Genomic DNA, 10,020 nt, shown 5'->3' with positions numbered 1-10,020 from the left:
AAAAAAGTGAGAAATTCAAGTATAAAACAAGATTTTGTTGGAAAAAATGAATTTTTTCAATATGACGACCTAATGTTATCAAACTCTGTGTCGTACATGTGGGATCAAATTGCTCAATATACCACTGATTAAAATCTTTGAGGAGTGTAGTTTCCAAAATGGGGTCAGTTGTGGGGGGTTTCTGCTGTTAGGCACATTTACAAACCAAAAATGGTGTCTGCTCTCACAATTAAGAGATTAAAAAGTCAAACGGCGCTCCTTCCCTTCCGAGCTCCGCAGTGCGCCCAAACAGAGGTTTACCCCCACATATGGGGTATCGACATACTCAGGATTGCACAACAACTTTTGGGGTCCAATTTCTCTTACCACGCTAGAGAAAATAAAAAAATGGGGGTGAAAATATCATTTTTGTGAAAAAAATATGATTTTTAAATTTTTCGGCTCTACGTTATAAACTTGTGTGAACCACTTGGGGGTTCAAAGTGTTGACCACACACCTAGATAAGTTCCTTAGGGGGTCTAGTTTCCAAAATGGGGTTACGTGTGGGGGGTTTCCACTGTTTAGGCACATCAGCGGCTCTCCAAACGCAACATGGTGTCAGATCTCAATTCCAGGGAATTCTGGGTTGAAAAAGTCAAATGGCACTCCTTCCCTTCTGAGGTCTACTGTGCACCCAAAAAATGGTTCATCACCGCATACGGGGCATAGACAAACTCAGGAAAAATTGCACAACCACTTTTGGGGTCCAATTTCTCTTGCTACCCTTGGGAAAATAAAATATTGGGGGTGAAAAATCAATTTTGTGAAAAAAATATGATTTTTAATTTTTTAGGCTCTACGTTATAAACTTGTGTAAAGCACTTGGGGGTTCAAAGTGTTGACCACACACCTAGATAAGTTCCTTAGGGGGTCTAGTTTCCAAAATGGGGTCACTTGTGGGGGGTTTCCACTGTTTAGGTACATCAGCGGCTCTCCAAACGCGACATGGTGTCCGATCTCAATTCCAGGGAATTTTGTGTTGAAAAAGTTAAATGGCCCTCTTTCCCTTCTGAGCTCTGCTGTGCACCCAAACAGTGCCTCCCCCCCCCCCCCCACATATAGAGTATCGGCATTCTCAAGACAAATTGCACAACAACTTTTGTGGTTCATTTTCTCTTTTTACACTTGTGAAAATAAAAAAAATTGGTTCTGAAGTAAAATGTTTGTGAAAAAAAGTTAAATGTACATTTTTTCCTTCCACATTGCTTCAGTTCCTGTGCAGCAGCTGAAGGGTTAATCAAGTTCTTGAATGTGGATTTGTGCACCTTGAGGGGTGCAGTTTTTAGAATAGTGTCAATTTTTGGCATTTTCTGCCATATAGACCCCTAAAATGACTTCAAATGTGAGGTGGTCCCTAAAAAAATGGTTTTGTAAATTTTGCTGTAAAAAGAAGAAATTGCTGGTCAAATTTTAACCCTTATAACTCCCTAGTAAAAAAATAAAAATTGTTTCTAAAATTGTGCTGATGTAAAGTAGACATATGGAAAATGTTATTTATTGACCATTTTGTGTGACATATCTCTATGATGTAAGGGAATAAAAATTAAAAGTTTGAAAATTGCAAAATTTTCAAAATTTTCGCCATATTTCCATATTTTTAATAAATAAACGCAAGTAATATCGAAGAAATGTTATCACTAACATGAAATACAATATGTCATGAAAAAAAAAATCTCAGAATCAGCGGGATCCGTTGAAGCGTTCCCGAGGTATAACCTCATAAAGGGACAGTGATCAGAATTGCAAAAATTGGCTTGGTCATTAAGTACCAAATTGGCTCTTTCACTAAGGGGTTAAGTGTTCCCTTTTTTTGAGCAGTGTATATTAAATGTCACTTTGTTTATTCTTTTCATTAGATTTAGTACAAGAGATAATGCAAAACAGAAGATATTATAAACGCATAGTATGTGGCAGCTGTAGGAAACTTGGAGTGTCCATGTTGGTCTCATTGTTTTTGCTATTACATGGGGAAAATCTGTATAGGAGTCCTCTGTATCTGTATAGGAGCTGTATTGTCAGCAAAAACAATGAAGAGAATTTTCTCAAAGGTAAAAAAAATACTGACTTTGAATATTATGAGGTTTTTTTTTTACTCAGGACAGCTTGTTTTGCATGTAATATAACCTAAAATAGTGTATTAAAAAATCAGGCAAAATTGGTATGCAAATTACTTTATTAATTTAATTATAATAAGGAACAATAGAGCTTTAAACAATATGAAACACAAGAGACAAAAATTTTAAATGAAAAGGGAGCTTGTGTCATGATTGAAGATAAGACTGGATCATTAACTATACAATAAATAACATATCAAATTGAGTTGCACAAGCAAACAAATACCTGCAAATAAATGATAATATGATAATATCTGATAATAATAGATAATAAACAATAAATATGTAAATGTCTAGTGACCAAAGGAAAAGTACAATAGATCTACTCTAATAATCGATATTTATTGCACATTGCCAGATACAGAAAACCTCAAAAGAATGGAGAAGGTAATATATCAAAGTGAATAGTTATAGCGCGCACACTTACACCTTAATGTGTGGGGGACACGTGATTGCTTGGCCAGTCCTGCAGCCGAACAATCACGTGTCCCCTACTCATTAAGGTAATGAATATTCACCCCTCTCCACTCCCATAGGCGTGGAATGAATATTCATTATTTTAATGAGCTGGGACAGTTGCTGGTGCCGGAACGAGATGCAGCAAGGGTGCGCAGGGACGGTAAGTAGGATCTGTTTTTCTTAATAGAAACGATGCATACAATGATAGGGGATAAGGAGCCATGCATACAAGGATGGGGATAAGTAGCCATGCATACAGGGATGGGGAGCCATGCTTACAAGGACGGGGACGGGGAGCCATGAATACAAGGACAGGGAGCCATGCATACAAGGACGGGGAGCCATGCATACAATGACAGGGATGGGAGCTATGCATACAAGGAAGGGGATGAGGGGACAATGCATTCCTGGCTTATACTCAAGTCAATAATTTTTCCCAGTTTTATGTGGTAAAATTAGGTGCCTCGACTTATACTCAGATCAAATTATACCCGAGTATATATGGTACAAATTACATGGACGAAATTTGCTGCAAATCAAATTTCCAAAACTATTTTGAGCCAATCTAGAGATTTGTTCATCTCTGTTACAAAGATCTTATGGGATATGGTCATCCCTATATGTCTACTACTCATTTTCATCACTCCTGCTGCTCTTTGTACACCATATCTGTCACAGTTGCAGTTATTTGAAATAGCTGTGACATAAAACAGTGCTCATCTAACTGAAATAGCATTATACTACTTACTAATAGCATTTCTGGTTGTCTGCTAATGGCTATATTATAAAAAAATATGACATTTTCATAGCAATATGACATTTTCTAGCACAAGAGGATCAAGAGTAAAACACAGCAGCCTACAAAGAATATCTGATAATGGGGTATAAGTTGCAACAGTCCTTAATCTTTTTTAGTTGATTGCAGATACTTTTTTAAAGCTCTTACATGCAAATCACAAATAAATGTGGAGTTCAATAATGCTATGGATGATGACAAATCATGACATTGTACATCTTATTAGTTAAAAGGCTTTTTTTTTAAGGAAAGGACAACATTAAAATAGTTTTCTATTCTAAGAAGAAATTTCTACAGTAACAGACAAATTTTTATGTTGAACTGGATACCTCAATGTAACAGTGGCTTCAGAGAGGAATAATTTTCTTTTAATTTTGCCTTTCCATTGCAAAGATGTTAGCAATCAAAGTTTTTGGCACCTAATGAGTTAACTTATATTAAGTTCAAGTGGGTGGGCACTTTCAAACACTATCATTTATCTCAAAACTTTACATCACAATTTGTCCAAAGTCTAAACCAGGAGTGGATCCTTTCAAAGAAAAAAGTATGAAAACAATTGTTGACTCATGCCCAAAGGGTATCTGCGCATAATTTTTTTTAAAGCAGCCCAGCTTCAAAAGCCATCTGAAAATGCAATAAATGAATGTACAAAAGAATGGACATTTGGGCATGTTCTAACTGCTTCAGATTTCCAAAGATGCAAAGAAGGTAATGGAAGTGACCAAGACTTTGTTCCAGCATCTACTACTCTGAAGATACTCTACTTTTTATAATACAAGTCAATGGTAGGCTAAAATTATGTCAGTGAGATACCAGGGCATCATTTTGAGATTTCTGCCTGCAGTATTTCTTGAAAAAAACGCTAGTGTTTTCTTCAATGCTGATTGGAGTTTTAAAAAATATCTACAAAATACAAGTAAAAAAACACTAAAATCCTGGAAAAAATAATTAGTGTCCAAAAAAAGTCAAGCAATCTCTCAGGAAAGGACCAAGAAAAAAACATTAAAAAAAGACTGTTTAGGAAAAAAGCATTTACATTTCCTGTTGAACCTTATTATAGAAAATCTTGAAGGGTTTGCCCACGTTAAAAAAGCATGAGCACACATCCAGATGCTGATGCAAAATATGGATCAAAATTCTTCATTAGAGTGCTTCTCTGGGCATAAAAAAAAGAAAATGTCATTATGAATATATCCCTAAATACTAGGTATAAGCAAATCGATTAGGCACAAATCAAATTTGTTTTCACCATTTTACACATTACAAACTATTGCAACAGCCAGAGAATGCTCAAATTATCACAGACGCAGCTACAGTGCCTTGAAAAGATATCCATAACCAGTGAACTTTTTCACATTTTTTCACGTAACACTCACAAACTGCATTTTATTGGGATTTTATGTGATATACCAACAAAAGTTGCAAATATTTGTGAAGCGTAATGGAAATGAGATATGATTTTCTACATATTTTAAAAATCTAAATCTTAAAATTGTGACATGCATTTGAATTACGCCCCCCTGACACAATACTTTGTAGAACAACCTTTTGCCGCAATTACTGCTGCAGGTCTTTTGTGATACAGTATGTCTCTACCAGCTTTGCACATCTACAGGCTGGGCACTACAGTACATGGTCAGAGTCTTTCTTTTCACCCCCTTATGGCCATGATGTCGGGCGTATTCAAACTATTTTAGTGCCTTAGAGCAGGGGTCCCCAACTCCAGTCCTCAAGGCCCACCAACAGGCCATGTTTTCAGGATTTCCTTTGCATTGCACAGGTGATGCAATTATTACCTGGGCAAGACTAAGGAAATCCTGAAAACATGACATGTTGGTGGGCCTTGAGGACTGGAGTTGGGGACCTCTGCCTTAGAGAGCAGGTGGATATTTATGGGAACGTTTCCCCAGGTGGCCACAAGTGATTGCCAGTGATGATAGGGCCTTGATTCATTTCACATAGGGATTTGTTTTTGGGATATTTAGAGGAGTGGATTGTCCTCACCAATTACTAGATAACAGTTACGATATAATGTAAATTCTGTACGGAGTGCCATGATCTTTTGGTGTCTTTTCTATATATGGATATGGATATATATCCATTTACCTTGTCTGTGTTTTTAAAAATGTTTGTATTGTGATAAATAAAGTTTTCTACAGTTTTTATCAAAACTCCTATTATTCTCCAGTGTTTTGAATAATTCGAGAATGTATTTTTAAACATTAATTCCAATATAGCGAAATAAAATTTGAGGAAATTTTTTGAGATCTTAATAAAGCAGACATGTTTTATTCTGAATCTTATTTGCAATCTTATTAATAGTGATTGATGAACATGCTTGGTTAACGTATTATCCGAGTATGCTCTTGTGTTATTCGAGTATCTTCAGCATGCTAATAAATTACTGTATGTTCGAGTCCCCATGGCTACATGATTTGCGGGTGTTGGACACAACACATGCAAGGATTGCCTGTTTGTTAGGGAAACTCCAAATGTGTTGAGGCTGTCAAATCATGTTACCACAGGGGCACAAATATAATATACGCACACGCCCAAGATACTCGAGTAACACTCAAGCGTGATCGAATAAGATGTTATACAAGCATGTTCATGTAGCACCCCTGGAGTCCGGTTGCCACAGTAGCATTGCCTCCTTAATATAATATATATATAGTATAATAATACCAAATAATTTGTGTTTGCAATCATTTTCAGGAAGAAAATGAGAATTATCTGTCAGAATTGCAGGGGTGTCAATACTTTTGGCCATGACTGTACATATTATTAAATGACCAGCCACCGGCACAGGAAATACTGGCAATCATGACAATTTGTTCATCGCACACTGCACAACACACACTCTTAGGCTGTGTTCACACGTTGCGGTTTTTTCGCGGTTTTTTCAAAGTTTTTCCCGATAAAAACGCTATAAAACTGCAAAAAACCCGCATACAATAAGCATCCCATCATTTAGAATGAATTCCGCATGTTTTGTGCACATGATGCGTTTTTTTCCGCAAAAAAAACGCATACCGCACAAAATCCGGACATGCTCTATCTTTTTGCGGTTTTTTTGCGGATTTCCCACTCCAAAATGCATTGGGAAGTGTCCAGAAAAAACCGCGGCAAAAACACGTCAAAACCGCAGCAAAAACGCGTCAAAACCGCGGCAAAATCGCGGCAAAAACGCATGCGGTTTTCTTGCGGATTTCATGCAGAAAATGTCCGGAATTCTCAGGAATTTTCTGCATGAATTCCTGAACGTGTGCACATAGCCTTAGACTGGACAACCGCTTTAATATTGTACTGTTTTAAAAGTAAAATAAAATAAAATATCCTATGCTAATAAGCTGTACAATGTCATGATTGAGATCAATTAATATTTAAATATTCATTCAAATAAAAAAATATCCTGTTGATCAAATTGAATGAAATGCTTTACTACTATTCTTTAGTGCTACACTTAATTATTTGCAGTTGGCATATTAGAGGGTTGAAGATGGGTCTGCCATCATCTTAAAAAATAAAGAACTGTTGCCAGATTTACCTCACTTTGATAATCTTTGTTGATGGTTGTGTTTTAGTTTTGATTCTCTTGTGGCAATGATAATAATAATAATAATAATAATAATAATAATAATAATAATAATATAATAATAATTTTTATTTATATAGCGCCAACATATTCCGCAGCGCTTTACAAATTATAGAGGGGACTTGTACAGACAATAGACATTACAGCATAACAGAAATACAGTTCAAAACAGATACCAGGAGGAATGAGGGCCCTGCTCGCAAGCTTACAAACTATGAGGAAATGGGGAGACACGAGAGGTGGATGGTAACAATTGCTTTAGTTATTCGGACCGGCCATAGTGTAAGGCTCGGGTGTTCATGTAAAGCTGCATGAACCAGTTATCTGCCTAAGTATGTAGCAGTACAGACACAGAGGGCTATTAACTGCATAAAGTGAATGAGAACATGATGCGAGGAACCTGATTTTTTTTTTTTTTTTAAATAGGCCACACAGGGATCGTTAGGTTAATGCATTGAGGCAGTAGGCCAGTCTGAACAAATGAGTTTTTAGGGTACGCTTAAAACTGTGGGGATTGGGGATTAATCGTATTAACCTAGGTAGTGCATTCCAAAGAATCGGCACAGCACGTGTAAAGTCTTGGAGACGGGAGTGGGAGGTTCTGATTATTGAGGATGCTAACCTGAGGTCATTAGCGGAGCGGAGGGCACGGGTAGGGTGGTAGACTGAGACCAGAGAGGAGATGTAGGGTGGTGCAGAGCCATGGAGTGCTTTGTGGATGAGGGTAGTAGTTTTGTACTGGATTCTGGAATGGATGGGTAGCCAGTGTAATGACTGGCACAAGGTAGAGGCATCGGTGTAACGGTTGGTGAGGAATATGATCCTGGCAGCAGCATTCAGGACAGATTGGTGCGGGGAAAGTTTGGTAAGAGGGAGGCCGATTAGTAGAGAGTTACAATAGTCCAGACGAGAATGAATAAGTGAAACAGTAAGAGTTTTTGCAGAGTCGAAAGTAAGAAAAGGGCGAATTCTAGAAATGTTTTTGAGATGCAGGTAAGAAGAGCGAGCCAGTGATCGGATGTGGGGGGTGAATGAAAGGTCATGATTATCTAAATTTCTATGAAACGATCATATTTCTGATATTATAAGCCAAGTTATACCAATAGCAGACAACCAACATTGTTATTGATAGCTCATATAATGCCATTTCAGCTAGCTACACACTTTCTTATGTTCATCACGGATATTATAAATGGCCGCAACTGCGACAGATGTGGTGTACAAAGTGGTGCACGAGTGATGAAAATGTGTAATAGACCAATAGGGTGAGCAGATCAAGTAGCAACTATACAATAGAGATGAACAAATCTTTAAAAATTTGAATTAGGCAGATTGACTTGAATTAGTCTGGGAAATTTGACTTGCAAATTTATTTCCTGCACATCGAATGCGCCCCGATTATCATTAACAAAGCTGTGATCTCACGTTCTAAGGTCTTAATGGTTTTAGAAAAAATAAACTATCATACTCTCGTCACCCCTCACCTATCCCTTATGCCGTGGCTTCTTGTTGGTTTCCTGCTGGCTTTGAAAGGCTTCGTGCCAGATCTGTTCTCCTATTCACTTGTAACCAGTGATTCGCCCCATATTATGGGTCCGCCATATGAGACTTTGTGGAGTGATAATTATTATTACATCATGATGCTAAGATGTGCATTTTACTGGTAGGGTAGGCGAAAAGTGAAGACAAGCATTGATCACATGATTATGAGTACTAAAGCATAAAATTCTCATGTACAGCACCATGGAATTAATGGTGTTATATAAATAAATAATAATAATAAAAAGTAGGACGAAAAAACAAAGATCGTCACTTTATTTGCTGTCAATGCAGCTCCTTAGGAGAGGGGAGTCCTAGAAAGACTCTCACCCCCCCCCCAATAGCAAATGCAACATGGACGCTTCAAGTATTGCGAAGCAGCTACATACTATGTTTCTATTTCACATTCTCTCTTGCACTAAATAAAATGAAAAATTGAACTGGATGACAGCTAATATACCGGTAGTTTAGTAGGAAGTTTTCTAAGTTTTTCTTATCACTGGTTTGAATGAACCTACTGGATGAAATAAGAAACACTACATTTACAGTTTGTATAAATATAACATTCCTTATCAAACATTTTTTATTAACGAGCTCTAAGAATTAAGTCATATACAATTCTTAGTGAATAATTCCCATGGATGTAAGGAAAGGGAAGTGATTTGCATTGCATACTTAAAAAGTCCACACCTTTCCTTCAAGGTATGTTAATTATATGAATCTAATTAAATTAAACAATTAGAATTCCGAATGGCTTATTTGGCATCTGATAATTTGCTCAACATTACCGGTAGACCTGTATATATATCACCTATCTAATGAGCTCCAGTATCCATTCATCCTGACCTTGCATCATCACAGACAGCTACCGCATCAACAGAGACAACCATGTCAGCAAAGGGACAGTGCAAAGACCGTAAGTGCCTTTTGAATAAAAAGGAAATTTGATTTTTGTAGAAGTAGATGAAAATCAGAGCTGAATATTACATTTTTTGGCCAGTCTAAGTGACTTAATAGGTTGACTTGAAAACCATAAATACCACATAGTATAACAATTAGATTTGGCCAAGGATGTGCTCAACTCCACTATTTATAGGGATACAGCTCTAACAAGTTCTTAGCTTTGTATTTGGGTTTGTCAATATAATAAGTGTTGGAAGATAGCTAGGGACAACCTTTTTCATGGACTTTTAAAAGCATTCACACTTCAATATTTTTTTCCATGGGTGAGAATCATTATTGTTATTTATGTCCAATCTAATAGACAGTAGTTTTGATTATGACAGGAGTAAGCTCCAATGCCAGTAGGGATTTTGGGCATTTGCAGAGTTCCCACATAGTATGCATCTGGTTTCATTTGATTATTTATTCATGCTTTATTAGAAAATGTGCTGTAAAAGACAATAAGTCCATTTTTTTAGAAAGATTAATGCAAATAAATGTAATTTTTTTTTTTATTTTAAAATAACAAAATCAA

Source organism: Ranitomeya imitator, chromosome 2, assembly GCF_032444005.1.
Source record: "Ranitomeya imitator isolate aRanImi1 chromosome 2, aRanImi1.pri, whole genome shotgun sequence".
Classification (NCBI taxonomy): domain Eukaryota; kingdom Metazoa; phylum Chordata; class Amphibia; order Anura; family Dendrobatidae; genus Ranitomeya; species Ranitomeya imitator.
This window is presented reverse-complemented; position numbering follows the sequence as displayed.